The sequence below is a fragment of the Schistocerca piceifrons genome, chromosome 3 (assembly GCF_021461385.2).
Source record: "Schistocerca piceifrons isolate TAMUIC-IGC-003096 chromosome 3, iqSchPice1.1, whole genome shotgun sequence".
NCBI classification, from domain to species: Eukaryota; Metazoa; Arthropoda; class Insecta; order Orthoptera; family Acrididae; genus Schistocerca; species Schistocerca piceifrons.
In genome coordinates this window covers 656341276-656363685 of record NC_060140.1, presented here as the reverse complement: position 1 = coordinate 656363685, position 22410 = coordinate 656341276, and the positions used below count along the sequence as shown (strand labels likewise).

Below are 22410 nucleotides of genomic sequence, written 5' to 3'. Positions count from 1 at the left end.
TAACTCTTCTCACAATTTCGACTGAGTACACCGCAGATCTGAAGCTCAAAAATTTAAGACAGTGTGGGATTGTACCCTTTTTAAAACTTACGTATTCCTGCTTACGCCAGCATAATTTGATGTATTTTTCCATCATGTATGTGCTTGAACTCAGCGACTCTTCTTTTAAACAGTAATACTGAATAAAATCCATTACGATTCGCGAATGAATACGGTTTTGCACCCTCTTCAGTTGATTGTAATTTCAGCTTCATGTTTCCACATGTAATGTTTAAGTTCACTATTCAACCTACAAGAAAAGTTATGTAATAAAAATGAAGACTCTAGTGGAACCATTCAAAATGAGAGCATGTTGATAGCTGAATGTATTTACATTACATGGAGTATCCACATTGTAAATGTTCGTTTCTAAAGGAGGTAGTTACTTGAACCAAATCATAATTGTACATTTGTCACCAAAGTTATCATTGGTACCACCATATTCCGACTTTCAAGGCAATTAGTCAATGTCACCGCAAATCAGGTATTTACAGCTTTTATGTCACAGTACCCAATAGTTCTGTATGAGCCAGACATGAAGGAACTTCGTTGTAGTTATCGGTAACACATGAATGCCTTTCAACTGAGAAACTTTGATAAATCCACCTTTGCAGCACATTTGAAAGAACTTCGTAGTAGTGGATCAGGATCAGTACGAGGGCCACAATCAAGGTCTCTGATACGTTTTTCAGAAATGTCAGTTAGGCAGTAACAGCCGGCCAAGATACAAGCAGCAACAGGGAAGAAACGGATTTTGTGATATTTTACAAGGTCCTACCCAGGAGCGTATTGTATAGTTCCATCTGTGTGCTTTAGTAGTCTGTTTATCGGGTTTATGTGTGTTAATTTAATATTTAATAATACAGTTCTCGCGTTTACGCTTGCGTCGGAAAGTCAACCGATTTTGTGAGCTATTACAATTTACAATTTCCTAATCAGGAGCGAATTATTTAGTCTCAATGGCTCTGAGCACTATGGGACTCAACTGCTGAGGTCATTAGTCCCCTAGAACTTAGAACTAGTTAAACCTAAGGACAACACAAACATCCATGCCCGAGGCAGGATTCGAACCTGCGACCGTAGCGGTCTTGCGGTTCCAGACTGCAGCGCCTTTAACCGCACGGCCACTTCGGCCGGCAGTCTCACCTGAGTACTTGCGTCTACTCCCATGTCGACGGTAGAATTCCGCTGCGTGTGTCAATTGTCCTTGTTTCTCTGTGTATTGTAGTTTTCTATGGCCTGTAGTATGGCTACGGACTTTGCGTTTCGCGGGCAAGTGCTCTACCATCTGAGCTACCCAAGCACGTCTCACACCCCGTCCTCATAGCCTTACTTCTGCCAGCACCTCAGATGGTAGAGCACTCGCCCGCGAAAGGCAAAGGTCCCGAGTTCGAGTCTCGGGCCGGCGCACAGTTTTTAGCTGCCAGGAGGTTTCATATCAGCGCACATTCCGCTGCAGAGTGATAATCTCATTCTGGAAACATTCCCCAGGCTGTGGCTAAGCCATCTCTGCAGTATCCTTTCTTTCAGGGGTGCTAGTTCTGCAAGGTTCTCAGGAGAGCTTCCATAGAGTTTGGAAGATAGGAGACGAGGTACTGACAGAAGAAAGTCTGTGAGGAAGGGGCGTGAGTCGTGCTTGGGTAGCTCAGATGATAGAGCATTTGCACGAGAAAGGCAAAGGTCCCGAGTTCGAGTCTCTGTCCGGCACACAGTTTTTATATGCCAGGAAGTTTCAACTTAGAAGTAGATATCCTCGGAGTAGTGAAGCAACTTAAATCACTTAATAAAAGCAAATCATCTGGCCCAGACTGTATTCCAATTAGGTTCCTTTCAGAGTATGCTGATGTATTAGCTCCATACTTAACAATCATATACAACCGTTCTCTCGACGGAAGATCCGTACCCAAAGACTGGAAAGTTGCACAAGTCACACCAATATTTAAGAAAGGTAGTAGGAGTAATCCACTAAATTACAGGCCCATATTACTAACGTCGATATGCAGCAGGATTTTGGAACGTATATTGTGTTTGAACGTTATGAATTACCTCGAAGAGAACGGTATATTGACACTCAGTCAACACGGATTTAGAAAACATCGTTCTTCTGAAACACTACTGTGTCTTTGCACACATGTAGTGTTGAGTGCTATTGTCAGGGGATTTCAAATTGATTCCATATTTGTAGATTCCCAGAAGGCTTTTGACACTGTACCACACAAGCTACTTGTAGTGAAACTGTGTACTTGTAGCATATTGTCTCAGTTACGTGACTGGATTTGAGATATTCTGTTAGAGAGATCACAGTTCGTAGTAATTGACGGAAAGTCATCGAATAAAAAGAAGTGATTCCTGGCGTTTCCCAAGCTAGTGTTATTGGCCTTCTGTTGATCCTTATCTATATAAACGCTTTAGGAGACAATCTGAGCAGCCGTCATAGGTTGTTTTCTGCCGTTTATCGCCTGGTAAAGTCATCAGAAGAGTAAACCAAATTGCAAAACCATTTAGAAAAGTTACCTGTATGAGCGAAAATTGGCAATTGATCCTAAATAATGAAAAGTGTGGGGTCACCCACATAAGCGCTAAAAGAAATTCGTTAGACCTCGGTTGCACGATAAATCAGTCAAATCTAAGGGCCATAAATTCAGCTATATACCTAGGAATAACAATGACGAATAACTTAAAGTGGAAAGATGAAGGTAAACCAAATACTGCGTTTTATTGACACAACATTTTGACAATGCAATAGATATACTAAAGAGACTATTTATACTACGCTTGTCTGTCTTCTTTTGGAGTACTGCTACGCGGTCTGGGATCCTTACCAGATAGGAAGAACAGAGTACATTGAGAAAGTTCAAAGAGGAGCAGCATTTTTTGTATTATCGCGAAATAGGCGACATAGTGTCACTGACACGATATAGAATTTGGGGTGGACGTCATAAAACAAAGGCGTTTCTCGTTGCGGCCAAATCGTCTCACTAAATTTCAGTCACCAACTTTCTCCTCCGAATGCGAAAATGTTTTGTTGATACCATCCTACATAGGGAGTGACGATCATCATATAAATAAGGGAGAATAAAGCTCGCATGGAAAGTTATAGGGGTTCGTTTTTCCCGCGCGTTGTTCGGGATTGGAACAATAGAGAATTACCACAGAGTATCCAAGTGGATATGGTTGGTTCTCTACCTACTGTCTGTGGAAGCCCAGCGTCTTGGACAACTGCTTGGGCCCATTTAAGATTACCAAACCACAATACCAATTCAAGGACCAAACTCATGCTCACACCCTACCCCTGACACATGATGAAGTTATGCACCCACTTTGTGGGTACGAGGGCAGATAAAAATCTAGGACAATCTCGCACTCTCCAGGCCAATAGGAATCAGTTTCATCCTTCTCTCCCCTTCCCCTTTCTACTTAATATAAATTTAACTGAATGAGCATAATCATTTTGGGGCTGTACATCACAGTGGGAGGATTATGAAACGCCAACATCCTTCGGCCACAATAAGAAAAAAAGTAAGTAATTCTTCATCATCTCACTATATTACTTAAAATTAATATTCCATGTGTCTATACTTACGTTCTTGATATTACTCGTTTCCAGCTATACAACGGGTCCTTGATGCAGTTCTAGCAGAAATGCCAAACCAGGATACAAAGGTTTTCGGCTTACTATTGTCTGTGCACCCCGGCAACAGCGGCCCACATGCAGTTTTCCTGATCTATCGGCTCTGTCAGTCAAGTAATCTGTGTCAGTCAAATATTCTGTACCAACACAGCAGCAGCCATTGAAGCTTCCTCAACTTGCTGATCCACAGTTAAGCAGTTCTAGAATACTGCTATTTGCCAATACCTACAGTTTCACTGCTAGCAGATCCAAATGTGTGAATGTAGGCCCGTCACCTGGTAGTGACTTTGACATATTAATTTCAGCAGAGATCGTCCAACGTCTTGGTACTAGAGTACTGTATACATGGTATGAGTTGGACTACTTATGCATGAACTACAATGGGAGGTAGATGACAAATGAGTACAATCCATCTCATACACCAATTGATGTCCACATGTTTGAAGTGAAGGTGTCCATAGCAAACAATGTTGGAAATAAGGAGACATGCACATCTACATTAAACACTCGGTTCTCATCAATATGCTAAAATACACATTAGCGATCGCCACACATACATTGTGTCACTGGAATCCATATCTCAGAGCTCCATACTACGACTTTATAGACTATTTACGCAGTCATAGCGTAAATATGAGCCATTTAGAGAAATGTATAAGTGCCTATATTCATTCAGTGCCAAAGTCAACAACCTTTGACCCCATGTGTATAAAATTCATCGAATGAGAATGTACGGACAGAACACCCATATATGTAATTGCTTGTATAGGGCTGAATACAATTCATTTTGAGTTTAAGGCATATAGAAACCAGTTATTTGCAAAATATTGTAGATGAGAATGCTTTCAATGTATATAAATAAATATTAATATTGCCCCCTAAAAATTGTTCTTATTTTCCTCCATGCTGTCATTAAAAATTTTATATATAGCCACAAGTTGCTGGAGAGAAACAATGGCAATGCTACCAAAGACCATGTAAATTGTATGGGTCATGAACTCCAGTGCTGCTGCCACTGCTGCTTCCAGCTATAATCAGTGCCACAGTTTGCACTGCCGCCACCACCACCACCACTGCTGCTGTCATCCTTTACCTCACCCTTCAACTGCACTTAGGTCAACAGAAAATTGACCACGCAATGACCACAAGAAGCTGACACACCTCAGATAGCTGCTGAAAGAGGTAAGAGTACTGCACCTGAGGAGTTATCAGATTTGCCAGCCACCCACACATATTTTAGATAACACTCGTGCACTTCCTTCCTCCAGCAGAAGTCAGTATTCAGATGTGAGTTAAGGGTTAATAGTAACCAAGCTGTATTTGTTTAGTGGATATGGTGTAAGATGCATAAACAGATAACAATCAAACCAACTTGCTAAGTCACAGTGGCTACACAAATTAAATATTTTTTAAGAAAGAAAGATACAATTCTTTTACTTGGCAACCTTCACAGCGCTGTTTAATAGAAAGTAAAAGATGATATATTTTTTAAGTTGCATACGCTGCTGCTAATATTACATTCACAGTCATTCATACATGGTTCACTCAGTCCTGGGAGACCCCTGAAAGGGTAAACATATCGAAGCACTTAGGAAACCTCCCCCACTGCAGGACAGCAGTTATATGTGGATATTCCTCCCAATGTGAAATTAAAACTGTTTAATATGGGTTACATTCTAAACACCAGTGGGAGCAAACACATCATTGTGGGAATGATGTTGGATCATGAGTTCCATCTGGTGGTAGTTTTCAGAACTACATGATATAGTTGTACCAATGTCATAGTTATACCAGTGTCATATTATCCTGGATGAGAGGATTCCCCTATGCAACACATCAATGCATATTGCTGCCTTGTTACACAGAAATGCCCACTCTCCCTCAGTGATACTGGGTGATCATATGATTTCCACAGTAGGCTTACCACGATCAGTTAAACTGTATAACAAGAGGAGATGCACCCATTTACATGAGAATATGTTAAAAACTGTAATGTGTACCAGCTGTGTGATCCAACATGCTCTAGACTGTATATGAGGCTGTCAACTGCGTGTCTACCAGTCCCATGAGAGAACAGGGAACAATTTGTTGGAGTCAGAGTGCAAAACCCCCATCCACCAGAAGAAACCTTCACTCAACATTGCAATTCATGTTGTGCATCAACATATATAGAAATGTATGAAATAATTGTGTCAAATGTAGGCAAAGAACTAAGTTTGTATTTAAGTTTTTTCATAAATGTGCTATATGTAACAAGTAATAAATAAGAGCACACTAAAACTACCTCAGTGTTCTCTACAAAATCCTCTGAATGCTAATTTAATTGCTTAATCCTCACCATGACAATGTGGCTGAAACATCCCCATCACAACCACTTCATATTAACCAATTGGTCATGCTAAGATATTAAAAAGTGGAGGAAGAATGGATCACAACTTCCTGACAATGGGCATGCTATAATTATTGGACCATAATCATGGGAAAACTAATGTTTTTACGCCATTGCTGACAAATCCTAAGGGAATACACTTTAAGCATGAATAGATATTGTCATACATATTCTAGGATTCCAGAGCACTTGTTAACGGATAATGCAAACCTCATTATCACTTTCAAACAGGACTGTATTAATTTAAAACATATTTAACAAATGCATGTAGGGACTGACAGGACATTTAATGAATTTATTACGATATATGATTGCTGGAATCACGTGCAGTATTCTTTTCAGTTCACCGATAAAGCAAGAAAAATGATTAACAGGCAGTAAAGACGAAAATTCCAGGATTTTCTATGTGTGCCTCTATTGCTAGGTTGTGTCAGAGTATGGGCAAGAGGGGAAACATGTTGTACCGCACCACAGACATCACAATAACAAGTGCTTTAAACATCAAAGTACGCTCCAAGAGTTAGGGCAAATGTAAGCATATGTAAACAGCTGTAACACGACTACAGTTCAATCACATAACGTAAACGTAACAACTCCTGTAGACTACTGTTTATATCGATACTGCACAACTGTATCCCGGTACGCTGTTGACCCTGGTATGACTGGAGCTCCAATGCAACAACGGTGCTCATATTGGCAACCACACGTTCATGATGTTTTCCTATCACGCAGTATTCCATGCCTGGGATGGTAATTAATGTTAAATATCGGGTAGTCGTCTGTAGTAGGACAAGTAATGCATTGCCGAGGATGACATCGTAAGAGCACCTCCTACGAACACATGCTCACATGTCATATGTCAGAATGTATGCTTCGGAGGACTCACGGTCATAAGATATTTTTGTCTTGTTTTGCATACTATCATCCCCTGAAATATTGAATAGTTTTTCAATACCCCATATAAAAATAATTTAACAGAGTATGAGCGCATTAAAGAACGAGGCAGCTAACGTTGACGTGCACGCAGACGGTATATCCAACGTCACGAAATACAGCACCGTCGGCACATGGGACGAGCTAGTTAACGTAGTTTTTGGAGCTGTCAGCTTTATTTGGCTCAAAAAGCAGTAAAGTTTGTTTATGAAAGTGAATGCTCGCAAAATTTCTAAGTTACTTCTATTAAAATGCACATTTCCTCCCCTGTATATATGGTAGTTGTGTTGTTCTATCTGTAGTACACATATATAAAAACTTCAACATCTGTGAACGTGTAAGAAGACAAAAAGGAGAGATATACGTCTGGGTCAGTGAGGACATCACCTTACAAAAGCTCAGCAAATCGAAAAAACTCACCTGACGGAGAACGCACTTATACTTTTCGTAACATGAAGGACAGATGTAGGGCAAAAGGCATTCTTGAACTTAAACATATATAATCCAAAAAAAAGGATACAGGTAAAATAGTAAAACTTGAGACTATTATGTACAACATAATGCTTCTTGATACTCTGTGCAATTTGAATTTTTAGTTACCATTGTTTCTTTGATGTATCTTTTCTCGTATACTAATCAAGCAACAAAACTGGAATTTCACAGTTTCCATCTGTACAAGAGGCTAATAAAAAGCGTGGAACAGATTTTTGTTTAAAGTCCCACTTGCTTTTAAATTAATTTTTCTGTTCTGTGTTGCCAGTAACTGCTCTACTTTCCTTAAATTTGAAAGGATAACTTTTCTCCGAGTAATGGTAACGGGAAAGTACTGCACAGTGTTATTCAGTAAGTAATTCTTGAGAACTGTGCCACATTTCAGGACGGTAGCTTTAATAGTTCCTGAGAAAAGGTACACTATAGTTCAAAATAGTGAGTTTACAGCAATTCGCATTTAAAAGTTTAATTTTAATTTTTGTCAATATTTCTGTACTTCTAGTGTCCCTATCGATAACCTTTTTTCTCTTTCTCGTCTTCCTGGTGTAACCTCCTGCCTTCTGTGCCTAGCCAACTTGCGCATTTTTTTCTTCTGCTGCCTGAGCTATGTCCAGTCGCACTTCATGGATGCTTCTGTCTTCAGTGTGAATGCACCTGGATGGAAGCCTAGTCCCTACGGATACTTAATCCTAACTGCATTTCCACTACTGAACACTAGACAGACATCACATGCAGCTATCTTCACAGCAATTGAGGACACAAATACTTTTTTTAAGCAATGCATCCATACACGGCGATTGTAGCTCTCATTTGTATTCTGTGTTTTCCCACATACACGTTTTTTCAGCAGTTCGGGATTGTCTGAGCACCTGAAAATTGGTTTGATAACAAGTAAAACAGCAAGTGGAAAACCATGTTTGTAGGTGTATGGTTTTCCACTTGCATCTGCATGAAGATATTTGCACCACCATATGTCACAAAGGGAGGGTTGAGTACTAACACCTGTGGAAAGTTTGCGAAAGAATATTGCTGACGTGGCTTGCTGCATTGTTTTCACACTATGTAAGTTACCCCTGAGAGCTTTTGCATAATAGATTTGTAAACTGTGAATTTCTTTGTCTGACAGTCTGTTAACACTTCTCAGTGGCTTTCTAATTTCTTGCCTTCCATTACTTTCTTCAATCTGAGAAGCCTACCTCCAATTCACATTTGAAAATGCCCTACACATTCCAGTTTTTCAATATTAGTTTTTGAGCCATAAGGATTTCTCTCTAAAACAGTCTTGAAAGTACTGGAATCTCCATTACCTAGATACTTCACATTCCTAACACCACATTGTTAATTGACCTTTGGAATATCAGTTCCATCCCAGCTGCTTCCGTTCCACCGCTTGATTCCTGTTAGTTCTTGCTGCTAGCTGTTTAGTGCTCCCGCTGCCACCTTTCTTCCTCACTACCATCACTGTTATTTCTTGTGTCACACTGAGAGCAATATTTGCCCATTACTTGGAAGTCTATGATCTTTGTTGTATGCACACTAATGACATTTGATGCAACATGAAGTGATGTATGGTCCCTCTTCATCCGGTTTCCATCACAAGAGACACACAGATCTGTCTTTACTACACAGTGTCCTTCCCCTTCATTATTAATATCTCCAGCTTAGTCAACAGCTGCTCTCATGTCCTCCTTGCGTTCAACTTCAAGAGCACTGAGGGGCGTTCTGTTGTAATCACTGAATCTAGTCACTGGTGCAGGCATTTTCATCAAGCCACAAAACAAGTTAGTGCCTTCTCTGTCCACACAACTAAGCAGCTCATGGCGTAACACAATCTTGTATTCGCCTCATACATCTTTCGATGGAGGGCAGAAGTCTTGAACTGAATATCATATGTACAAACATTTCACAAAATATGTTTTTACTTACAATGAAAATTCTGTCACTGTCAAAATACAGTCTAAGATCCTTTAACCCACAATTACCACACGCACATGAAACATTAATCGTATGGGAAAGTATTTCTAAGTCAGTTAACCTAAGTTCACTGGAAAACTCGTCTTTAGTACTGTACACAGCATTATCAATTCCTTCCACTAATTTTCTTCTTAGATGAACTCAGTGACTTTGTTGAATATTTTTCTTCACACTTAGGAGCAGCATCTGTAACACTGTTATTTAAATTCCCTGTGCCTTCTACTCACGAAATACGACATTTCGTCCGCTTTTTGAATGTGCGTCAGTTGTTCAGCCCATGTAGAGCAAAACAGTTTGATATATGCAAATCTATAAACTGTAAAAATGTTGTAGCACGTATTATTCAAAAGACCACCTTGTAAACAAAGGAACAAACAGATAATCGTTCTCACAGTCTTCTAGACGTATCTGAAGTTCGTTTCGATTTTGTGAGTGAAAAATTAATGCCCAAAAAATTTTTAGCGTAACAAAGCTGTGGATCACAGCACAAAAAGAGGGGGCGTTGCAGGCGCAGACGCCCTGAGAAACTTTTTTAAAACATATTTATAGCCGGAATTCTACACTCCTGGAATTGGAAAGAAGAACACATTGACACCGGTGTGTCAGACCCACCATACTTGCTCCGGACACTGCGAGAGGGCTGTACAAGCAATGATCACACGCACGGCACAGCGGACACACCAAGAACCGCGGTGTTGGCCGTCGAATGGCGCTAGCTGCGCAGCATTTGTGCACCGCCGCCGTCAGTGTCAGCCAGAGTGCCGTGGCATACGGAGCTCCATCGCAGTCTTTAACACTGGTAGCATGCCGCGACAGCGTGGACGTGAACCGTATGTGCAGTTGACGGACTTTGAGCGAGGGCGTATAGTGGGCATGCGGGAGGCCGGGTGGACGTACCGCCGAATTGCTCAACACGTGGGGCGTGAGGTCTCCACAGTACATCGATGTTGTCGCCAGTGGTCGGCGGAAGGTGCACGTGCCCGTCGACCTGGGACCGGACCGCAGCGACGCACGGATGCACGCCAAGACCGTAGGATCCTACGCAGTGCCGTAGGGGACCGCACCGCCACTTCCCAGCAAATTAGGGACACTGTTGCTCCTGGGGTATCGGCGAAGACCATTCGCAACCGTCTCCATGAAGCTGGGCTACGGTCCCGCACACCGTTAGGCCGTCTTCCGCTCACGCCCCAACATCGTGCAGCCCGCCTCCAGTGGTGTCGCGACAGGCGTGAATGGAGGGACGAATGGAGACGTGTCGTCTTCAGCGATGAGAGTCGCTTCTGCCTTGGTGCCAATGATGGTCGTATGCGTGTTTGGCGCCGTGCAGGTGAGCGCCACAATCAGGACTGCATACGACCGAGGCACACAGGGCCAACACCCGGCATCATGGTGTGGGGAGCGATCTCCTACACTGGCCGTACACCACTGGTGATCGTCGAGGGGACACTGAATAGTGCACGGTACATCCAAACCGTCATCGAACCCATCCTTCTACCATTCCTAGACCGGCAAGGGAACTTGCTGTTCCAACAGGACAATGCACGTCCGCATGTATCCCGTGCCACCCAACGTGCTCTAGAAGGTGTAAGTCAACTACCCTGGCCAGCAAGATCTCCGGATCTGTCCCCCATTGAGCATGTTTGGGACTGGATGAAGCGTCGTCTCACGCGGTCTGCACGTCCTGCACGAACGCTGGTCCAACTGAGGCGCCAGGTGGAAATGGCATGGCAAGCCGTTCCACAGGACTACATCCAGCATCTCTACGATCGTCTCCATGGGAGAATAGCAGCCTGCATTGCTGCGAAAGGTGGATATACACTGTACTAGTGCCGACATTGTGCATGCTCTGTTGCCTGTGTCTATGTGCCTGTGGTTCTGTCAGTGTGATCATGTGATGTATCTGACCCCAGGAATGTGTCAATAAAGTTTCCCCTTCCTGGGACAATGAATTCACGGTGTTCTTATTTCAATTTCCAGGAGTGTATTTTGAAAATTTGCTATGTTATTCTTAAAGAATCCATCTAACAAATTATGCAATGAAAAAAATCGATTTTTTTCGTAATTTTACCCTTAAGAGCTACAGAAATTATTTATCTTAATTTCGTAAGAAAGTCCCACAACCTTTAGGAAAACTTGAAGGTGAAGAAAAAAAAAGGAGAGATAAAACAGGACTCGAGCATTATACCGATCTAACCTCTTTATTGTATCATGGTGCCGCTACACACTACGCTAGGCTGAAGTTCCTCTATTAAGAGACATTGGATTTTATCTTACTGTCTTCTGTAGACTTTAATCGCTAATATTTTATTATTTTACTTTTAATTATAACAAATCCTAACAAGAACGACACGTTTACCTGAATCTTTAATGTGTCGTTGCCTTAAAACGACTCACTGTGATAACACATTACTTACAACGCGATAGTAACTAAGTACGAAAATTCTTTAACCACCAATATGACGTTACTGTAGTTTTATTATAAAAAATCGTGCCAATAACGATTCGTCCTCGAGACATTCAATGCGAGAGCATATTAATGGGGTGTAAGGCAGTAACATAAAACACACCGAATATGGGCATCTTCTGAATAAGGAAGTAAGATATGGCGTGTTACTTTTTGTAGCCCTCAAGCTTTCTGCCTGCGACAGATAGCGTTCTTGCTTCCCATTTGTTCTGCTTTACGTGACACTACACCGAAACATCGCAAAATGTATTTGATGTTTCACGTGACGAAATGGCTCTTCAGCGTGAAATAGCAGCGGGGTCAACGTGATATATCGCCCATGTAAGGAATTTGTGACGTCGCACTAGTTGACGTGTCCACCATACCTCGGTAACTCTCGGTTTCGTGCAGGGCCCACGGGAAATCAATATTTAACTGAAAAGGTACCCCCTAAAGGTCTCAATTTTGTCGGGTGCCATCTAGAACTTGCAAGCCTTTAAACAAGCAGTCACATGTTATTAAATTCTTCTACAATAGTTACTCGCTCCCCACTGGAGACGGCTGCTGGAAGACCTGCAGTGCCGTATGCACCACAGCCTGTCTTTCTCGGGGGCCTCGAATAGCGGGAAGTGACGTCACAAAACTCGTAGAGCGCCACATCAGCGTTGGATAACTTGTAGCGTTGGATAACTTGTAACGTGTGCCTATGGCTTTAAAGGCAAGACGTAGCAGGTGGCGTATCGTCCTGGAGACGATGCTGAATGCATAGCAAGCCGTCGCGAAGATCTTATGGTCGGTTGCTCACTGCCTTGGAACTGGCCTACCAAGCTCGCGCGCCGGCCTAAGTAGGTGCCTCACAGAAGGATACATGCTGGCCTATTTTCGGAACGTGATCCAGCGAAAGTAGGAAAAGTGTGGTACCCAGCGACCTGTTCTGTCGGTGTTCACGCCGCGTGGTGGCCTGACCGAAACCCTGTTGTCGCCACCTGCTGGGCTGGCCGCGGATATCCGTAGGTCACAGTTTCCGCGTCGTCGGTTCCATACGGGCAGAGCACGCGGCAACCCAAACGACTTAAGAGTTGCGCGGTGTGCCGTCGGCGCCTGATGTCTAGGACAGCATGGCACTGAGCAGACCGGGTTGTGTGTGCGGACGGTGAGCGCACTCCAGGTGCGCAAATTTTGACCAAGCTTGATTAACACAAATGACACATTCTAAAACCATCAGGAACACTTTAAACCATCATTCTTTTTATTCATTATTATTTCGTTTTATAATTTGTGCAGCCGCTCATGGAGGCTTGCGAGCATCGATTTGGAACAAAATGATTTCTTAACCTTTAGCTCATACGTCCTATCTTGCACTATAAGTCGAGTATGACATGCTGTCAGGACGTAAAACGGATAAAAGCAGGCCAGCCTCTAAAATTTAGAAATAAAGTGATACTGAAAATGACACAATGATGAGTTTAAACATTATGAGCACTTGCTTGCTAGCGTTTTGGTTCATATTCTTACAATGCAATACAGCAGCGATTCTGCGTGGCCTGGATCTGACAAATCCTCTGCGTGTTTGTGGAGGTGAGTAGTAACATGTCTCTACGCACAAGTCTCGCAGTTCCTGAAAATTACGGGCTGGAGGTTTGTGGGTGCGGAGTTGGTCACTGATAGAGTTCCACACGTGTTCCATTGCGTTCAGATCAGCTGAACTCGGTGACCAAAACATCAACGTGATTTTGCTGTCATGCTCTTCAAATCTCTGTAGAACTATTATGGCCGCCTTACAAGGACACTCATCCTACAGGAAGGTATCATTGCTGTCAGAGAAGATACCATGCGTGAAGGGATCCAAGTACCACAGTAACGTTTAGTAGCCTACAGCTGACATGGTGCCTTAGATTACTACCTCAGGCCCCATGGAGGCCCAGGTGGATGTCCCTTATCCTTTTAGGTGCGTAAGAAAACTAAAGGGCTAATGATTCGAAGTTATGCATCTCTCCGTTAACTGGGAGATTTACAAACAAAGTAAAGTTATTATTTCAAACATTTTTGCTAGTACTTCTAAAAATGCTGGCAGATATTTGTCCCTATGTACCTCAATGGACAATTGTAGAACACATGACACATTATAGATCGACTAACTACAAAGTAAGAGCGACTTTCCAGATGTTTCGATGCACAATGAACACATCTTTTCATCACATTCGATCTCATCATTCATTTCTCTGGGTCTTTGGACTATATCGCGTTTGTAACCTTTTTCCGATTTTTACAGCTGTCGATAAATTCCTTTGTCGACTGAACAATTGCTTTGAGTTCTTGCAATGTATTGTCTGAACTCTAGAAATGATGATGTCGATTTCAAGCCTGCTTCTGCTGCCAATTTTAAATATATTATGTACGCATTGCTCACACCAATGTCAAAAAGATGAAAGAAAATTTTCATATAATACTTAACTTTTGCTTTCCTCTCAGTCTCACAAGTCACTTTCTCCTGATCCATGAGGTCCATCTGTCTTATCGACTTGGGGATTTTCTTATCAAAAAGGGCACTGAAAACTAATCTCCTCAGAAGAACCAGAATGACACCTCTTCACAGACGTACACAGTACTGGGAAAATAAAATTAGTCCGTCGATAAATCAGCTTGTTCTCCATCCATTTAAGGATTGTGAGTCCATTGCTACTAAGACTGTCTGTATCACACTTTTTCATTTCCTTCTCTGGAGGGAATGACTTCTCGATGTTTTTAGAGTTGCTGCATCCTTTTCCACATGACCTGCTATTTTCTGAAGCAAGATAATACTGCAAGGCTGGAGAGTTAAAAAAATTATCTATGTAAATTTCACATCCCATTTCGGTTGAGGTTGATTTGGTGGAAGAGACTAAACAGCGAAGTCAACGGTCTCATCGGATTAGGGAAGGAAGTGGGGGGGTGTCCTTTCAAAGGAAGCGATTTAGGGGAATCACGGAAAACCTAAATCGGGGTGGGGATTGAACCATCGACCTCCCGAATGCGACTCAAGTGTGCTGACCACTGCACCACTTCGCTCGGTCCCATTCCGGATATAGGCTTTGTCAGTTGTAGAACTATTGCTTCACCGAGTCCTACTTCAGGATATGCGTTTTTTCTGACAGTACATAAGTAAAACTCCAATAGATAACCAGTTTCTGTATCACACCTGCACCAGATTTCGAACCTCCATTTGAATTACTTATTTTTACGTACTGTCTCTTATATCGTGACATGAGATATGTCAGAAACACGTAAATAAGGCTCAGTTGCCCAGTAGCTCCCAAATGTAAGTAAGTTATGGGGCTCCATTACCCGGTTCTTACTAAGAAATGCTTTCATTTCATCTTCATTTGTGCTCAAGTTTTTTTGCATACGATTAGTTTCAAGAATTTGTATATCATACAACAAGGATTTTAGGTTCATTATCGAAGAAATATTGTCAAATGACTTTGTTATCTTACAGTTTTCACCGATACTAAAGAAAATCAGTTCTTAAATTTCATGACTCACATTAAAACTCAACTGTCCTGGCTGATAAGTTCGGGTCGACCTGTGGTCGAAGTATAAAGGAGCCGCTGTTGCGTGTTTGATTTCAGTTAGTGCGACGGCTTACTCACCCGAAGGTGTCGGCCAGCTGGACCGCCGAAATATTGTGTCTAGATGATGATATGTTCCAGCTGGAGACCCGACATGAATATCACAAATTACTACGCCGGGAAAGTTTACAGAGTCACCTTGCTGTTGTTTCGCCTTCTTTCAACCACGTTCCTTAGATAAAACACTGATACGGCGTTTTCGACTTCCTAGTTCCAAAGCTTTAACAATATGTTCTTTGTCAATTGTGCCTAAGTCAGTGGATTTCCCTGTTTGTGGTCTGTATTGTTGCTAGAATAAATCCGAATTCGCCACTGCACCACTTGTACACTAAGGCGACAAAACTCATGGGATACCGATATACGCATGTACAGATGGCGGTAATATCGCGTACACAAGGTACAAAAGGGCGATGTGTTGGCAGAGTTGTTATTTGTACTCAGTTAATTCATGTGAAAAGGTTTCCGACGTGGTTATAGCAGCATGATGGGAATTATCAGACACCGATAGCCGAATGGTAGTTGGAACTAGACTCATGGGACATTCAATTTCGGAAATCGTTAGGGAATTCAATATTCAATCGATTTCGTTAATTCAGAGAATGCAAAATAATGTAGAATAAATATGTGCATGCAGGTATCAGCTGAGCTGTGGGGAAAAAGATTTGCTCATTAAACAAGACTACGAGGAGACTGATTTGTCGGAACGAATGACGCCTGCCGCTTGGGTTCTGAGGCCATCCTTGGTTCCTTCCGGCGGCTGGCTGATTTGGTGAAAACAACCAGCATCGCACGCGGAGTGCAAGCTGAGCTTAATATCTGCAGCATAGTGCCCAGAGTCGATCGCGGTCCTCTGGTTTGGAGCCGTGTGGAGGGTCTAAACCAGAGGCTCAGACGACTCTGCGACTATAATGGTTGCAAATTCATCGACCTCCGTTATTGGGTGGAGAACTGTAGGGCCCCCCTAGACAGGTCAGGCGTGCACTACACACCGGAAGCAGCTACTAGGGTAGCAGAGTACGTGTGGCGTGCACACGGGGGTTTTTTAGGTTAGAGGGACCCCCCCTTGGGCGAAACGATAAAATACCTGACGGCTTACCAGAGAGGACATTATCATCGTTGATAAAGAACGTCCGTCCTCAGAGACCAAAAACAGGAAAAGTCAACGTAATATTGGTAAACTGCAGGAGTATCCAGGGCAAGGTTCCTGAATTAGTATCTCTTATTGAAGGAAATAGTGCGCATATAGTATTAGGAACGGAAAGTTGGTTAAAACCGGAAGTGAACAGTAACGAAATCCTAGACACAGAATGGAATATATACCGCAAGGATAGGATAAACGCCAATGGTGGAGGAGTATTTATAGCAGTAAAGAATTCAATAATATCCAGTGAAGTTATTAGCGAATGCGAATGTGAAATAATCTGGGTTAAGTTAAGTATCAAAGGTGGGTCAGATATGATAGTCGGATGCTTCTATAGACCACCTGCATCAGCAACCGTAGTAGTTGAGCGCCTCAGAGAGAACCTGCAGAACGTCGTGAAGAAGTTTCGTGATCATACTATTGTAATAGGGGGAGACTTCAATCTACCAGGTATAGAATGGGATAGTCACACAATCAGAACTGGAGCCAGGGACAGAGACTCTTGTGACATTATCCTGACTGCCTTGTCCGAGAATTACTTCGAGCAGATAGTTAGAGAACCAACTCGTGAAGCTAACGTTTTAGACCTCATAGCAACAAATAGACCGGAACTTTCCGACTCCGTGAATGTAGAAGAGGGTATCAGTGATCATAAGTCAGTGGTTGCATCAATGACTACAAGTGTAATAAGAAATGCCAAGAAAGGAAGGAAAATATATTTGCTTAACAAGAGTGATAGGGCACAAATCGCAGAATATCTGAGTGACCACCATCAAACGTTCATTTCTGAGGAAGAGGATGTGGAACAAAAATGGAAAAAATTCAGAAACATCGTCCAGTACGCCTTAGATAAGTTCGTACCGACTAAGGTCCAAAGCGAGGGGAAAGATCCACCGTGGTATAACAATCATGTACGAAAGGTACTACGGGAACAAAGAAAGCTTCATCATAGGTTTAAGAGTAGTCGAATCATAGCTGATAAGGAAAAGCTGAACGAAGCGAAAAAGAGCGTAAAGAGAGCAATGAGAGAAGCATTCAACGAATTCGAACATAAAACATTGGCAAACAATCTAAACAAGAACCCTAAAAAGTTTTGGTCATATGTAAAATCGGTAAGCGGATCTAAATCCCCTATTCAGTCACTCGTTGACCACGATGGCACCGAAACAGAGGACGACCGAAGAAAGGCAGAAATACTGAATTCAGTGTTCCGAAACTGTTTCACTGCGGAAAATCGTAACACGGTCCCTGACTTCAGCCGTCGCACGGACGCCAAAATGGAAAATATTGAAATAAACGATATCGGAATTGAAAAACAACTGCTATCACTTAGTAGCGGAAAAGCATCCGGACCAGACGAGATACCCTTAAGATTCTACAGTGATTATGCTAAAGAACTTGCCCCCTTTCTATCAGCAATTTATCGTAGATCGCTGGAAGAACGTAAAGTACCTAGCGACTGGAAGAAAGCGCAGGTCGTTCCCCTTTTCAAGAAGGGTCATAAATCAGATGCGAATAATTATAGGCCTATTTCGCTTACGTCAATCTGTTGTAGAATAATGGAACATGTTTTGTGTTCTCGTATTATGACGTTCTTAGATAATACAAATCTCCTTCATCATAACCAACATGGATTCCGCAAACAGAGATCATGTGAAACTCAGCTCGCCCTATTTGCCCAAGAAATTCACAGTGCCGTAGACACTGGCGAGCAGATTGATGCCGTATTCCTGGACTTCAGGAAGGCATTTGATACGGTTTCGCACTTACGTTTAGTGAAAAAAATACGAGCTTACGGAATATCGGACCAGGTTTGTGATTGGATTCAGGATTTCCTAGAAGAAAGAACACAACATGTCATTCTTAACGGTTCAAAATCTGCAGATGTAGAGGTAATTTCGGGAGTACCGCAAGGAAGCGTGATAGGACCTTTATTGTTTACAATATACATAAATGACTTAGTTGACAACATCGGTAGCTCCGTGAGGCTATTTGCAGATGACACGGTTGTCTACAAGAAAGTAGCAACATCAGAAGACTCGTACGTACTCCAGGAAGACCTGCAGAGGATTAATGCATGGTGCGACAGCTGGCAGCTTTCCCTAAACGTAGATAAATGTAATATAATGCCCATACATAGGGGCAGAAATCCATTCCAGTACGATTATGCCATAGGTGGTAAATCATTGGAAGCGGTAACGACCGTAAAATACTTAGGCGTTACTATCCGGAGCGATCTGAAGTGGAATGATCACATAAAACAAATAGTGGGAAAAGCAGGCGCCAGGTTGAGATTCATAGGAAGAATTCTAAGAAAATGTGACTCATCGACGAAAGAAGTAGCTTACAAAACGCTTGTTCGTCCGATTCTTGAGTATTGCTCATCAGTATGGGACCCTTACCAGGTTGGATTAATAGAAGAGATAGACATGATCCAGCGAAAAGCAGCGCGATTCGTCATGGGGACATTTAGTCAGCGCGAGAGCGTTACGGAGATGCTGAACAAGCTCCAGTGGCGGACACTTCAAGAAAGGCGTTACGCAATACGGAGAGGTTTATTATCGAAATTACGAGAGAGCACATTCCGGGAAGAGATGGGCAACATATTACTACCGCCCACATATATCTCGCGTAATGATCACAACGAAAAGATCCGAGAAATTAGAGCTAATACGGAGACTTACAAGCAGTCGTTCTTCCCACGCACAATTCGTGAATGGAACAGGGAAGGGGGGATCAGATAGTGGTACAATAAGTACCCTCCGCCACACACCGTAAGGTGGCTCGCGGAGTATAGATGTAGATGTAGATTTGAACTGAAAGGCACCGAGCGAGGTGGCGCAGCGGCTAGCACATCCCGCGTCCGGCCATCCTGATTTCGGTTTTCCGTGATTTCCCTAAATCACTCCAGGCAAATGCCGGGATGGTTCCTTTCCAAGGGCACGACCGACTTCCTTCCCTAATCCTATCAGACCGATGACCTCGCTGTTTGGTCTCTTCCCCCAAACAACACAACCCAACCCCCAACTGAAAGGCATGTGGTTGGGTGATAACCAAAAATAGTCAGTTTTCACAAAGGAAAGCCCACTAAATATCTAAGAAAACCAATAGACACAAAGAGATTTCCAGATAGTGAGCACAGGGAAACCCATTGCATGGATATTCCTCGCCATTACACTGAAAAGAGTACCACGTTATTCTCTCAAGACAAAGCAACGCCCATGGAATTCCATAAAACACATACACTTAACACAAGGAAAATTTAGAATAACCAAAGCGAGTGAAAACTACGCTTCATATCTCTGAAAAACTGTTCCAGCTGAATCGCAAATACAAATAGAAGTAATTTAAAGGAATTCTTTGTCCATGATGGCAGAGCAATGCTCGCAGAGCACATCTGTGACCTACCAGGTCCCAACGAGCAATTCCGAGTTCCTTGTTCGGAGCGTGTTTTCCCCTTCCAAGTGTAAGGGGGAGGGGGGAGGAGTCGTTGCGCATGCATCCAGAGAAACGGGACATTCGCTCTCTGTGATTGGTCAGTGTCTTTGGGTCTACCTCAAGTAGTCTAAAGGCTATTTTGTCAGACAAACCCACGACTCTACAAATACCTCTGAATCCGTTCGAATGAACTTCCACTTACACATAGTCACACATACCCAGGGAAAATAATGGGGAATCAAGACGACTGCAGAAAAGGAAAGAAAGAAATAAAAAGGTCATATTCTCTTTTACCAGAGGTCATGCGGGTCATGTGGTACAGAAAATCAGAAAAGATAAAAAAATTGGGCAAGTGCGAGTAGGAATCGCGCACTGGTGACTTCATGCAAACTTAGTTAGTGTGTGTATAGTTCATCCATCCTGAGAATCGAGAATCTCAACAATTTTTACCTGTATTCGATACAGATTCTGGCAAGATATTGGTTCCAGGAATTCCAAGGCAGTATCAGCATCTCTACAGCAGTTCCTCAAACTAGCATAGACATACAAAAGGAAGTGAGCAGGAGACTTAAACTTGTATGTAGATATAGAAGATTTAATAAAAATTTTTTTATTTTCTTACTAAAACATAAGCAGAATAAACATTTTATGTTTACATGTAGCTAGGTTCGTCATTTATGCTTCTGACGGATGGTGAATGCAATGTCTCTTCTATTGATGAAAAGATATTTTTATGAGATGTAATTAAAATTAGCAATTTCCAGATTTTTTTACTTTACTTGTATTGTGAAACCTTTCTTCTTGCCAAATTTCGTGTTTCTAGGTCAAATGGAAATACCATATAGGTTTTTATGAGTGACTTTTCGAGTTTCAAAATCTGTGTCATAAATAGCCAAATCTTTTGATTAAATTGACTTAGCAGCTTTAATATTTTATGCCGCAGTGGGATAGTGGGATTATAGACTTCAATATGTGACAAATTTGAACTTGATACGCTGACCCGTTCCAGAGAAAAAGCGGTCGAAACAGACGGACAGACAGATGGATTAAAAATGATAATAAAATATTTTTTTCGCGTGATATAATTACAAATTAACAAGTTTCAGATTTTTTCTTTTACTTCTAGTGTGAAACTGTGGGTCTTAGCAAATTTCATCATACTAGGTCAACGGAATGTACCCTATACAATCGTGCGCTCTAACGCACGGCTTTCTGGACTGGGAAATAGCGCCTGGTCCGCGGCACGAATCCGCCCAGCGGACTTATGTCGAGGTCAGGTGAGCCGGCCAGTGGGTGGTTTTTAGGCGGTTTTCCATCTGTCTCGGCGAATGCGGGCTGGTTCCCCTTATTCCGTCTCAGCTGCACTATGTCGGCGATTGCTGCGCAAAATAGTTGTCCACGTACGCGTACACCACCATCATTACTGTACCACGCAAACATAGGGGTTACACTCGTCTGGTGTGAGACTGGTGTGGACTGCGGTGGTCGTCGTGAGGTTGTGCACCACTGCGGCTGCGACGGGGACGGAGCCTCTCCGCCGTTTCTAGGCCCTCGGTTAACATACAATACAATACCCTATACGTTTTGAAGAGTGAATTTTCGAGTATCAAAATATACGACGTAAATGGCTGTATCTTTTGAGTGCATTTACTTAGAAACTTAAACTTTTCTACACTGTAATGAGACCACAGACTTTAGTATGCGACATAAATTTGAACTTGATACGCCCCTCTGCTCAAGAGGAAAAGTAATCGGAACGTACCGACAAACAGACAGACGGATGGAAAATGACAAAAAAAAATGTTTTTTCGCATTATACAATTACAAATTAACAATTTTCGGAGTTTGTCCTTTACGTACACTGTAAACCATGCTTCTTACCAAATTTCATGATTCTAATGTCGACGGGAAGTACTTTATATGTTTTGATGAGCGTGTTATCGAGTATCAAAATATGTGACGCAAGTGGATGTATCTTTTGACTGAATTGATTTACTAACGTGAAATTTTTACACTGCTAAGGGATCATAAAACTTAATATGTGATATGAATACGAACTTCCTAGGAAGAAAGGTTCCTAATAATCGGCCAGACGGACAAAAAGGCAAATAAGGTATCCCATAAGGGTTCCGTATTATTCAGGCATTGAACACTAAAGTGGGAAGAAATAGTCGCTGTCAACTAGTTAACGCACAAGCTGCTCTCAACTTTTAAGAATACAGGTCATATTGACGCCTTTCGTTGACATGGAGAGGGAAGGGACTGGATGTGACTTCTGATCATGGCAGAACGGTGCGTCTCGTACATGCCAATCCTCAAGTA

At 42.3% G+C, this 22410-nt stretch overlaps 1 non-coding gene across 1 annotated transcript; it reads right to left on the bottom strand.

Moving 5' to 3' along the window:
- Window positions 1-1089: 1089 nt before the first annotated feature.
- Trnar-gcg lies at window positions 1090-1342 on the bottom strand. The gene is made up of 2 exons: window positions 1306-1342; window positions 1090-1132 (listed from the first exon to the last, which is right to left on the bottom strand). It is a non-coding gene; the product is annotated as a tRNA-Arg (tRNA).
- Between the last annotated feature and the right edge of the window lie 21068 nt (window positions 1343-22410).